A 13,505-nucleotide genomic window follows, 5' to 3' on the forward strand; every position below is an offset into this window, starting at 1 on the left:
CATCTCTGGCTCTGCCACTTTTCCAAGGTGCTTATTTTCTGCCTTCTGCTGGTCTCTGCTTGTTGCAGGACCCCCCAAATTCTTGCTTGGTAACATTTCCAAAGGACCCAAATACCCTGAAGGCAACAAATCCATCCAGATCTTGGAAACTAAGCAGAGTCAGGCCAGGTTGGTGCTTCAGTGGGGAACCACCAAGGAAGATCCGGTTTTGAAGGCTATATTTTAGAAGGCAATGGCAAACCACCTCTGAGCATACCTTGACTAAAAAAACTACATGAAATTCATGAGACTGCGGTAAATCAGCTGATGACTTGATGACATGCCTGTATGCAGGTGCACCTCTGTTCCCAATTCCCAATATATGCTCTGTTGTCCTTCTGTGAATCTGGTTGCATAAGGCAATGGCATTAATCAGGCCAGTAAGTTCAGACTTAAGGCTAACACATTTGAGGGCTTAAAAGAAAGGATGATTAAAAAATCCTTATGGGGTAATTTTATGGCCACACAAAAGAGATTATTTTGTACAGGCATGTGATTGATGAATAAAGCAGGGGGGGGGGTAATTTTTGTTTTATTTGTTTATTTGGAAATGGTGAACGAAATGCCATTTCTGAGCTGGCATCCTAATTTGGATATGTTTTTGCCTATTTGCAGATATCACAGAGTTGAAAGGGATCTGAAGGGCCACCTACTTCATCAGGATTTATAGAACTAAAGCACACAAGGCAGATGGGCATTCAACTTATGTTTAAAGACACATTCAGAAGGAAAGTCAACTTTTGTTTGGGGCAGTCCATACCACTGTTGAGCAGCTCTAACCATCAGAAAGTTGGGTTGCTGTGAGTTTTCTGGGCTGTATGGCCATGTTGCAGAAGCATTCTCTCCTGACAGTTCACCTACATCTATGGCAGTCATCCTCAGAGGTTGTGAGCTCTGTTAAAAACAAGGCAAGAGAGGTTTATAGATCTATGGAAAGTTCAGAGTGGGATAAAGAACTCTTATCTGTTTGAGGCAAGTGTTAATGTAGCAATTGGTCACTTCAATTAGCATTTACTGGTCAAGGACTGGCTGCTTCCTGCCTGGAGGAATCATTTGTTAGGAGGTGTTAGCTGGCCCTGATTGTTTTCTGTCTGGAATTCTCCTGTTTTCTGAGTGTTGTTCTTTATTTACTGTCCTGATTTTAGAGTTTTTTAAATACTGGTAGCCAGTATTTATCCTTTCTGTTGAAATTGTCCACATGCTAGAGGATTTCAATGGCTTCTCTGCGTAGTCTGACATGGTGGTCATTAGAGTGGTCCAGCATTTCTGTGTTCTCAAATAATATACTGTGTCCAGATTGATTCATCAAGTGCTCTGCTATGGCTGAGTTCTCTGGTTTAGCAGTGTCTTTCATGTTCCTTGTTTCGTGTTTGGGCAATGCTGTGCTTGGTGGTCCCTATGTAAACTTGTCCACGGCTCCATGCTATACGGCAGACTCCTGCAGAAGTGAGAGAATCTCTCTTGTCCTTTCCTGAATGTAGCATTTGTTGGATTTTCTCAGTGGATTTGTAGATAGTGTGTAGCTTGTTTCTTCATCAGCTTCCCTATGCGGTCCGTGGTTCTCTTGATGTATGGCAAGAACACTTTTCCTCTGGGTGGATCTTTGTGTTTACTCTTGTGGCTTGTTCTTGGCCTTGCAGCTCTTCTGAGGTCTGTGGTGGAGTATCCATTGGCCTGTAGAGCCCAGTTTAGGTGGTTCAGTTCACCTTGGAGGAGGTGAGGTTCGCACATTCTTTTCGCATGATCTGCCAGCGCTTTAACTGTGCTTCTTTTTCGACTTGGGCGATGGTTGGAGTTTTTATGTATCTATCCGTGTGTGGGGGTTTTCTGTAAAGTTTATCGTAATATTTAGGTGAAACAACTTTCCTTATACAGTGGGTATCCGCTGGAGTTTATTCCAGGCCATCCTCCTTCCATGGATACCAAAATGCTCAAGTCCTCATACAATGGCATGGTAAAATGGTGTCCTTTGTGCAAAATGGCCAAAACAAGGTTTGCCTTTTGACTGTTCAAAGAAAAAAAATATGTTCGAGCCATGTAGAGTGGAATCCATGGTTACAGAATCTGTGGATGTGGAGGGCCAACTGCAATTTGCACATAGCTATTAGTATCCTAGTCTTTGAAGCAATAGAAAACAGGTTTGTTCCAACTCTAAATGATGTTCCATTTGATATAGAAGAGAAGACTGACCATCTTGGTTCCCCTTCTTTTAACATATTTATCAATATCCTTTAAGCAGAGGCTGGATGGCCATCTGTCGGGGGTACTTTGAATGAGATTTTCCTGCTTCTTGGACTGGATAGCCCGTGAGGTCTCTCCCAACTCTACGATTCTATCTTTCCTGAATTGTAGTGGCCAGAACTGGGCACAGTATTCCAGGTGAGGTCTGACCAAAGCAGAATAGAATGGCAGGACTTCGCCCTTGTTTCTACTCCTGTTGATGCAGCTTGGAATTGTATGGGCTCTTTTGGCAGCTGTATCACACCACTGATGCATATTTAACTCTCTATTAAACCGCCCAGCTCTTTTTTCACATGAAGCATTGCACAGGCCCACAGCGAAAGGGTAAAGTGTGGCTCTCCTCTGGCTGTTTGACTGCAATTCTCACTGGATCTACCTACCTAAAACTGCCAATGACAAGGAATCCTGGCAGTTGTAGTCCAGTCATAGAGTCCTAGAGTTGGAAGAGTCCCCAAGGGCCATTTAGTCCAAACCCATTCAGCCATGCAGGGACAACACACTCCCAGGCAGCATATTCCACTACCAAAGAACTCTTACCATCAGGAAGTTCTTCCTAATCCTTAGTGATTTTCACAAGCAGTCATGTAATGGCACACAGGTAACTCAGCTGTTAAACTGAAGAACCATGTATTTAAACTGCCAAGGACAGAGACATGCCACTACAAAAATACATTTGGTTAGTAGATAGATGTTTTAAAGATGTTTCTTTTCTGTTGAAGTTGCTGTTGCAATTGTAATTGCAGTTGCACAAAATATATACACTCCCCTGAAACCACTTAGTTTAAAATATGCACTCAGAGATAAAAAAAATAACCTATCTTGTTTACTCACAAACATCTTGTATTACACATTTCTTATTAAAGATCAGTTTTAGATAGGATATAGTTCTCTCTGTGTGTTGAGTACACAGGGTATCATTCTTAATCAATAGTCCTTATTCTACACCAGTGGTTCTCAACCTGCCAGCCAGTTTACCAGCTATTAGGATTTCTGGGAGTTAAAGGCCAAAATATCTGGGGACCCACAGGCTGAGAACCACTGCTCTGTAGGTATAGTTGTTGTACTCACTGAAGTCCAAAAGTAGACATGCATCCACCTCCACTGAGGTCTGATGCAAACTTACAACACTGAAGTCCAAACAGCAACATGCAGGCAAAGGAAGGTGGGAGCTGCCTCTTAAGACCCAGAGTAAAGAGCAGGCGGCGCCTTCCCTCCCCTCTTCGCTTCAGCTCCGACCACTTGCTTTTTTTTTTTTTTTCGTGTCAGGAGCAACCGGAGTTGCTTCTGGAGTGAGAGAATTGGCCGTCTGCAAGGACGCTGTCCAGGGGACGCCCGGATGTTTTGATGTATTCCTTGTGGGAGGCTTCTCTCATGTCTCCGCATGGAGCTGGAGCTGATAGAGGGAGCTCATCCGCGCTCTCCCCGGGTGGGATTCGAATCTGGCAGCCTTCAGGTCAGCAAGCCAACCTTCAAGTCACGAGGCTTTTATACCCTAGGCCACCGGAGGCTCCGGACCACTTGCTGAAAAGGAGAGAAGCCACCGATAGGAACCGGGGGGCTGTCCGTCAAGTTTGTGGGCTTCGCTGGGGAGCATCTTCCGTCCTCCTGTGAAGGCGGCCCTTCTTTCCTTTCCCCGAAGAAAGCCCACGAGTCGCGCGCATTCGGCGCATTACGGCGCCCTTCTCGGAATCCCTGGTCCCCTCTTCGGGGAAATACGGCCGCCCTCCCCTCCCTTCCGCCGGCGCAGATGGAGCCGGGCTGCGGACGAGCCCACTTCCTCGGCGGGGGGAGGCTGCTGCTGCTGCCGCCGCCGCCGCCTCCTCTCCTATTGGAAGCGCTGCGGCTGGCGTCGCCGGCGTGGTGGGCTCTTCCGTGAGCTCAGCCCGGCGGCCGGTTCCATTGGGCAGGGAAGGGGGCTGGCCGAGGCAGAGCCACGGAGGCGGACCCGAGGGGGACGGGCCAAAGGCGCGAGCTGCAGGGGGACCCTGGGCCCGCGGGGCTCTCAGCGCCTCCGGGAGGGCGGCCGGGACAGGTAAGGGGAGCGAGGCGGAGGGACTGGGGCGGAAGGGGGAATGGCGCCGCGGAGGGGGAGGGGAAGGAAAGGGGCTCTGCGTAAAGACCGCGGCGCCTTTGTTGCAGCGGGAGGGAAGAAGGAAGCCTACCTTCCTTCCTGCCAGGCCCCTGTTCTTGCTCCCTTGCTACAGTCCAGAGCCGGGGCTTCTTCTGATCCGGGGGGGGGGGGGGGGGGGGGCGTTGTGTTGGGCGTGGCCCGGACCTCTCCAAAGAGGACATGCCATTTTTTACCCCCCTCTTCCGGCCCCCAGGCGACGCGCACTGCTTATACCTTGGGGGCGCATCTACGCCGCGGTATCAATGCAGTCTAACGCCGCTCGAACTTGCCACGGCACAGGGCTATATGGAACAGTGGGAGTTGCAGTTTTACAAGGTCTTCACTGCTACAAACCACAACTCCTGAGTTCCCATGGCATTGAGCCAAGGGCAGCTTTTTTTTTTATCGTGTCCCAAGCGGCTTGAAAACATACGGCAAGTCGCTTCTGGTGTGAGAGAATTGGCCGTTTACAGAGATGCTGCCCAGGGGACGCCCAGGTGTGATAGCTGGGAGGCTTCTCTCATGTCCCCGCAAGCTAGAACTAACAGACGGGAGCTCACCCCGTCTCGCGGATTCGAACGGGCAACCTTCAGGTCAGCAACCCAACCTTCAGGTCAGCAGTTCAGCCGGCACAATCAGAGGTTCTCAACCTGGGGTCTCCAGATACTTTTGGCCTTCAACTCCCAGAAATCCTAACAGCTGGGATTTCTAAGAGTTGTAGGCCAAAAACATCTGGGGAGCCCAGGCTGAGAACCACTGGGCCAACCCATTGCGCCACCGCGGCTCAAGGCCAAGGGCAGCTGAAGTGGCGTCATGCTACGTTGCCCAGGCGTGTGTGTTGTGTGTAGGGCGAAGAACCTCTCGCAGGACCTGTGCCGTGCAAGCCCACCCGTACCGTGGGTGTGTATGGATGTGATGGATGGATGGATGTGTGGCCGTGCGCGCGCCCGTGCTCCCCGGTGCGCGCGCGCCCCCGTCGAAGACTGCGGGGAAGAGAGTCTCTCGGTCTGGCTTTGGGAGGCTGCCGCGGCGGGGCCGGGAGGCCTGGAGGAGGTCAGGAGCGCTGCCTGCCGGCGTGGATTTGGGGCCTCCCCGCCGCGCTGGGCAGCCGTGGGGTGGGAGAAAGGCTGGGCCTTTTGCCTCTTCCACCTGCCCAGGGACCCCGTGGGGCATCGGCAGAACAGGGCAGGCTTTGATGCTGTCTCCTAGGCTGCATCTCCAGTGGAGAACGAATGCAGTTTGACAGCGCTTGAGCTGCCATGGCTCACTGCTATGGAATGCTGGGAGCCGTAATTTGGTGAGGTACCAGCACTCTTTGACAGAGAAGGCTTGAGACTTTGTAAAACTAAATCGGTGGGTTGCTGTGAGTTTTCCGGACTGTAGGGCCTTGACGTTTCACCCACATCTATGACAGGCATCCTCAGAGGTTGTGAGTTTCTGGAACATGGCCCTACAGCTCGGAAAACTCACAGCAACTCAGTGATTCCGACCATGAAAGCCTTCAACAGCACATGAAACTAAATCTTCCATAGCATTGAAGTGTGGCACTTAAAGTAATGTCAAACTGCATGAATCCTATAGTGTAGCTCTTGTGTCAGAGAGTCAAGTTTTGGAACATGTTCTGTGACTAAGCAAAGAGGGAGCGGTCTTGCTTCATGGGATGTGTAGTTCCTCTTCTTCAGGGGCTGAGTGTTACATGGTGCCCCCAAACATGAATGCTGTATGCAGCAGTATATTTTTTAATGATGAGATCGGACCTTGTTCCTTTGAGCAATTGCTGCAGGGCTGGCCACATTACTTTTGCTTACCCATCAGCTTCTAGCTGGGGCACTGGTTTCTTTAAGCGGCAGCGGAGGCTTTGGCAGAGCCCTCCCTTTGAGTGGCTCAGCTTTCCCAGCAGGAGCCAAGATGCAGGCAAATGGGAGAGGACCACTGGGGTGAACACGAAGGGAAGGCTGCAGGGTTGCACCCCTTTTATTGACAGGCAGTCTCCCAAGTTACAAATAAGAAAGGTTAGGTAGGTTTGGGTTGCTGTGAGTTTTCTGGGCTCACCCACATTTATGGCAGGCATCCTCAGAGGTCGTGAGGTCTGTTGGAACTATTCAAGTGGGATTTATATACCTGTAGAAGGTCCAGGGTGGGAGAAAGAACTTTTGTCTACTGAAGGCCATGGTGAATTCTGCAATTAATCACCTTGATTAGCACTGAAAAGCCTTGCAGCTTCAAGGCCTGGCTGATTCCTGCCTGGGGGATTCCTTTGTTGGGAGATGTTAGCTGGCCCTGATTGTTTCATGTTTGGAATTCCCCTGTTTTCTGAATGTTATTCTTTATTTGATGTCCAAACTTTACAGTTTTTCAATACTGGTAGCCAGATTTTGTCCATTTTCATGGTTTCTTCCCTTCTGTTGAAGTTGTCCACATGCTTGTGGATTCAGTGACTTCTCTGTGTAGTCTGACATGGTAGTTGTTGGAGTGGTTCTGCGTTTCTGTGTTCTTAAATAATATGCTGTGTCCAGGTTGGTCCATCAAGTGCTCTGCTATGGTTATGTAGGTTTGTTCTTAAGTTGAATCTGTATATAGAATCATAGAATCATAGAATAGTAGAGTTGGAAGAGACCACATGGGCCATCCAGTCCAACCCCCTGCTAAGAAGCAGGAAATCGCATTCAAAGCACCCCCGACAGATGGCCATCCAGCCTCTGCTTAAAAGCCTCCAAAGAAGGAGCCTCTACCACGGCCCCGGGGAGAGAGTTCCACTGTCGAACAGCTCTCACAGTGAGGAAGTTCTTCCTGATGTTCAGGTGGAATCTCCTTTCCTGTAGTTTGAAGAACAGTTGGAACAGGGACTTTTGAAAGTGTATCTCAAGCAATATACTTATACGTATTAATCTATATATATAAAAGAGTGATGGCATCAGGGCAGTGGACAAAACAACAAAACTACAGGCCCCCAACCTCGAAATTTGGCAACACAACCCATCATTCATGGCTCTAGGTTGATACAACAAAAAGAAAAGAAAAATAAAGTCCTAATTAGAGGGAGAGGAATAATTGTTTTTATCCAATTGCTGCCAGTTAGAAGGTGAAGCTCCACCCACTTGGTCTCCTAGCAACCGACTCAGCCCAGGGGACAGGCAGAGTTAGGCTTCACTTAGGTCTCTTCCACTGATTATCTAATTTGCACTGGATTATATGGCAGTGTAGACTCAAGGCCCTTCTGCACAGCTATATAACTCATTTAGAATTGAATTATCTTGACTCCACACTGCCATATAATCCACTTCAGTGTGCATTTTATACAGCTGTGAAGAGGGGCTATTCCTCAAAACTTTATTTCCCATACCACCATACTTTGCCACAGCAACGCGTGGCCGGGCACAGCTAGTATACACATAAATATAAGCTTTGGATAGCATAGGGAAGGGTTAACACTCTCGTGATGTTTGTTTTTTTGTCTGTGCCCCTGTTCAGAAGATTTCACCTCACTTTCTGTCCCTATGAGAATTGGATTTTGAAAAAAAAATGGCTTGTAGAAACAAGGATTGGTGCTAAAGCTTCAGTGGAGACAACTTTTCCCCATAACTCTTCCAGGAGTGAATTTCCCTTCCTAGGGGTAGATTTCTCACACTTCCTGTTATCTCACCCCTGTTCTTAACCATGAGTCATTTGTATGTCTCTTGTTTGTAACTTGTGGGCTGCCTGTATTTGATTTAGGTATGCTTCAATGAACTCACAAATGTGTGCATGGCCCACTTTTCCCCTGCCCTTATCCTCACAACAACTCAGCGAGATGAGTCAGGCTGAGGAGAAGAGAATCTATTTATTTGTTGGTCTGCATTATTTGTATCCTGGCCTTCAGTCCAGAAAGGCTCCCAGTTAATGTGACAGTTCCCTGCCCTCAGTCTGAATGAGACAAGAGACACAAGGAAAAGGGAATGGCAGAAAGTGAGGGGGTTACGTCCAGCAGGTGCTGGTGGCTCAGAGACCAGAGCACTGGCAGTGAGAACATGGAGAAAGAGGCTGCCACCAACTTTTGGGCCAAGGCATGGGGAAGATGTGCTCAGTTGCCCTTTTCTCCCTCATAGGCCAGTGCAATGGTAATTGGAGTGGAAGGTGGGCCTCTCACCAGCCCCTGGGACACAGTCGCCCAATAGGTTGTATAGACTGGTGGGGGTCTGAACCTGGTTCTGCTGAGTCCCAGTCCAGCTCCCTCACCACCACACCAGATCACACATTCATTCCTAACCTTTTTTCTCCTACCACTCTTTGTGTGTAGGGATGGTGGTACTGCAAACTGTTTTAAACCACTCAGGAAACAGTTAATATTAAAAAGTGGAAACTGATCTTGAGAACCTTCTTTAAGGTTAGAGGGGGGGAGCTAATTGCCTTTCTCTGTGCATAGCAGATGCAAGTGTTTTCACAAATCGGTCACCATGGAGTGAGCTGTTCTAATGACAGTTTTAAAATAGCATTATTTGGGTTGTGTTTTTTGGATGAGCGTTTTTTGTCCTCAGGTGAACTCCCCCCCCCCCCCACCCACCCGTTTTATATTGATAATCTGACCCACTCATAGGTGCTCATCTTTTGTCAGACGTGGGTCTGTCCCACATAACGCATGTGAATTTGGGAAGCATGGCATAGGTTTTTCCGACAACACGCAATGTTGAGTAGCAGCATGCAAAGACAGTAGAGTCTCGCTTATCCAACATTCTGTATTATCCAACATTCTGTATTATCCAACGCAGTCTGCCTTTTAGTAGTCAGTGTTTTTGTAGTCAATTTTTTCAATACTTTGCGATGATTTGGTGCTAAATTTGTAAATACAGTAATTACTACATAATGTTACTGTGTACTGAACTGTTTTTTCTGTTGATTTATTGTAAAACATGATGTTTTAGTGATTAATTTGTAAAATCATAACATAATTTGACCTTTAATAGGCCTTTCCTTAATCCTGCCTTATTACCCAACATTTTCATTTGTCCAGTGTTTTGCTAGCCTGTTTATGTTGGATAAGTGAAATTCTACTGTACTGTAAAAAGAAATATAATCTGGCCATTGGGCACACTTTGAAAACGTTAGAAGAACCAGCCTTTCTCACTTTATCTAATGTATTGCATCGCTTGGCAGATTATTGGATGGTGTGATGACTCATGGGCCTTGTAGTCCTGTTCCTAGTACTATTGTGGCAGACGAAGAGGAAAACATGGGGTTTTCGCCGGTTCAGCAAGAGCCGGAGTCTCTTCACCTGCAGGATGTTGATGTTTGCTCTCAAGAATTCAGCCAAACAGGCCTTGGGCAGAACTCCCCTCCGTTTCCCAGGAGGGAAAATTATTCTAAAGACAGGGGAGTCAGGGAGGCTAATTGGAGAAGCCTGAGAATCGCTGCCAAACAAATGGCTGATTAGGTCTGCTTCCCTTGGGAAATTCTAAGGAGTCATGCATCTGGACAGAGTTGGGTTTCGCTTCTCGTTCTCTAGGGAAAGAGTTCTGTTGGCGGGAAAACGAGACCCAATATAGGTGTTTGGCGCGAGGGATTCTTTGCAGAGTCAATTGATCAGCTTGAGGAGAGAGATCGTGTGTGGACTTCGTAATCCCAGTTCCTTGCTTCCCGGATCAAGCTTCAAGCCTTGCCCTGTCTCACGGTTCTACCACGGACTCTGTTTCATGCTTCATGTTTGCCTCGTCTTCAGTCACGGATCTAGCCAAGAATCAAGTTTATTTCCAGCCTTGTTGTCAAGCTTCATTGGACTTTAAAGACTCTGTTATTTCCCCACACTATTGCTTGGCAAAGTGTGTGTTTCGGTCAAGTGGATTAAAACTTTGAACTCTAATATTTTATATTGGACAATACATTTCTGGACTATATTTGACCTCATCTGAAAGGTCTGCTTCTGAACTATATTCTTCACTTGTTTTTATTGACTTTATATATTTCTTTAATAAAGATATTAGATAGAGACTGGCCTCTGTGTAAGGTTATTGGTGCTCTGCAGCCAGGGTCCCGACAGTTTGACTCCGCCTCCTTAAGCACCAAACAACCTAAGGCCAGAATGTCTACAGGAACCGGAGCGGAGGCTCAACCACCCAGTTACACCATTTCCCAAGATGAATTCAATCGAATCCGGGACACACTCCGAACGCAGGAGGGAGAAATACGGGGCTTGAAGGAACGCGGAGCCCGTCTCCCTGCCCTAGCGCTACCAACCAAGTTTTCTGGAGAAGCCTCCAAGGTTCATGTTTTCCGTCGCCAGTGCCAGGCGTACTTAGAAGCCCGCCAAGCCGAGTTTCCCCAAGAAGATGTCAAAGTGGCATGGATCTACAGTCTCCTAGATGGGCCTGCGGCCACTTGGGCGACGGCGCTATATGATGCGGGTTCCACGCATCTAAGCACCGTGCAAAATTTCTTGAACCACCTTAGAAAGACATGGGGGATCGAGGACGACGAGGAGGCGGCCGGCCATAAACTCCGGCGTCTCTTCCAAGGGGACAGGCCGTTGTCCCAGTACATAGCCGAGTTCCGGGTGCTGGCTCAGAGCACCGGCTGGAACGATATAGCCCTTAGAGGACAGTTTTGCGAGGGCCTCAACATCGAGATGCAGGAAGAAATCTCTAAGGTGGATCCCCCAGGGACTCTTGAGAGACTCATCAACCAGTGTTTACGAGCCGAAGCCCTGCTTGCCAACAAGAAACAGTGGCTCCGAGGCCAGAGTGGAAGAGCCGGAGTGAAACCCCCCGCTTCTGCCAGTGTTCAGCCACGTCCAGTATGGAGATCCCCACCGCCAGCCCCAAACCCCATGGGAAGCGAGGAGGAGCCAATGCAGTTGGGCAATGTGCGCCCCAGACTAGATGTTGCCGAAAAGGCCCGCCGCCAACGTTTGAATCTGTGTTGGTACTGCGGGAATGGGGGCCACTTCGCCAGAGAATGTCCAGCCAAAAAGAAGCCCACCGCCCGCCTGGCTGCGGCGTCCTCCACGGAGCCGGAGGCGGCCGAGGCGGCTGGAGCAAAGCCGGCGGGGGAAGCCAGCGACCGGGCGTAGAGAGGCTCGTCAACCCGGTCAAAAACCCCACTCAAGAGCCGCAAACCGGGGTCCTGTTTCTCCTGGTGGTCACGCTGTGGTCAGTGAAAAGAGGACCCGTCATGATCCATGCCATGATAGACTCAGGAGCAACAAACAATTTCATCGATAGAGAGTATGCCGACTCTCTGGGATTACAATATCATGATTTCAAGAATGCCCGGGTGGTGCAGGCCATAGATGGCCGACCCCTAAAGACAGGTCCAGTAAGCCAATGGACTGAACCCACCAGAATGTGGATAAGGGAACACATGGAAGAAATTTCTTTCTTCGTTACCGAGGTTCCCCACTTCCCTGTGATTTTGGGTATTCCATGGCTGACACTCCACGACCCAAACATCTCCTGGTCCAACAGAGAACTGCAGTTCGCCTCAAGATATTGCCAAAACCATTGTCTAGTAGCCAAGGTCTGCCATGCCACAGACGCAGAGCCCATCATCACCTTGCCGAAGAAATATTCGGACTTTTGGGATGTTTTCAATGAAAAGGAAGCCGAGAAACTACCCCCACATAGACCCTACGACTGTGCCATTGACCTGGTGGAGGGGGCCCCAATTCCGCGAGGACACCTCTACTCCCTGACTGAACCAGAGCAAGAAGCTCTCAGGGAGTTCATAGAGTCAAACCTCCGCAAGGGGTTCATCAGACCCTCTCAATCCCCAGCAGCTTCCCCAGTGATGTTTGTGAAAAAGAAGTCAGGGGACCTACGCTTGGTTGTGGACTATAGAGCATTGAACAATATCACGAAGCGGAATCGCTACCCCCTGCCTCTGATCTCGGACCTATTAGACCGGCTCCGAGGGGCCAAGGTTTACACCAAGCTGGATCTCCACGGGGCTTACAATCTAGTTCGCATAAGAGAAGGGGAGGAATGGAAAACCGCCTTCCAGACCAAATTCGGATTATTTGAGTCCCTAGTCATGAATTACGGATTATCCGGAGCTCCCGCAACATTCCAGCATTTTGTCAACGATATCTTCCAGGATTATCTAGATCGGTTCTTGATTATATATTTGGATGATTTTTTGGTGTATTCTAGATCACAATTGGAACACGAGCAACACGTCAGAATGGTGCTACAACGATTGCGGGATCATGGACTATATGCCAAGTTAGAGAAATGCGCCTTTGATCTGCAAGAGGTAGACTTCCTGGGATACCGCGTCTCGCCACTAGGGCTCTCCATGGACCCGGCAAAGGTTTCAGCAGTATTGGAATGGCGGGCGCCAACCAACAAGAAGGAAGTACAGCGCTTCTTGGGGTTTGCAAACTACTACCGCAAATTCATCCCAGACTTCGCTCGCTGGTCTGACCCAATCACCAGCTGCATCCGAGGGAAACAGCCTTTCCGCTGGACGGAGCAAGCAGAGAAAGGGTTCCACCAGCTAAAGCAGTTATTCACGACCCAGCCAATTCTACAGCACCCTGATCCTAAAACCCCTTTTGTTGTGCAGGCTGACGCCTCTGATGTGGCAATTGGGGCTGTACTCATGCAACCAGTGGGAGAACATCTTCATCCTTGTGCCTATTACTCCTGTCAACTAACAGCCCCAGAGAGAAATTACACTATTTGGGAGAAAGAACTTTTGGCCATAAAGGCAGCTTTTGAAAATTGGAGACATTGGTTGGAAGGGGCCAAATTTCCCATTGAAGTTCATACTGATCATCGAAATTTAGAGCACCTAAGGACCGCACGAAAGTTAAATCAAAGGCAGCAGCGCTGGGCTTTGTTCTTTGAACGTTTTGACTTCCAGATCCATTATGTGACCCCGGCTCAGACCAAGCAAGCAGATGCTCTATCACGGAAACCAGAGTATGCTGCAGGACGCAGAGAGACCTCAGAATCTCGGTAGCTACAACCCGAAAACTTTGCCACGCTCACAGTGGGAAACACCAAATCCACTCCAATTGAACCAACTCCCTCTAACCCAGAATCCCTTTGCACTCAAGAAATTAGAGCCAGTCAACAGACAGATGCCTGGGCTCAAGAACAGATTCGCCAAGGACTACGTTTCCCATTCTCACTTAAGGATGGGC

At 48.7% G+C, this 13,505-nt stretch overlaps 1 protein-coding gene across 2 annotated transcripts in view; it reads left to right on the plus strand.

Moving 5' to 3' along the window:
* Positions 1-4,169: 4,169 nt before the first annotated feature.
* rnf44 (ring finger protein 44) overlaps positions 4,170-13,505 on the plus strand; it is an 82,671-nt gene continuing 73,335 nt past the window's right edge. Inside the window, exon 1 of one of the 2 annotated variants that reach the window (XM_062970204.1) lies at positions 4,170-4,312. The gene's annotated coding sequence lies outside the window, so the exon portion shown is untranslated. Of the gene's footprint in view, positions 4,313-4,601; positions 4,984-13,505 lie in introns of those variants that run through there. The other variant, XM_062970205.1, reaches the window with a different exon arrangement.

The sequence above is a fragment of the Anolis carolinensis genome, chromosome 2 (genome assembly GCF_035594765.1).
Source record: "Anolis carolinensis isolate JA03-04 chromosome 2, rAnoCar3.1.pri, whole genome shotgun sequence".
NCBI classification, from domain to species: domain Eukaryota; kingdom Metazoa; phylum Chordata; class Lepidosauria; order Squamata; family Dactyloidae; genus Anolis; species Anolis carolinensis.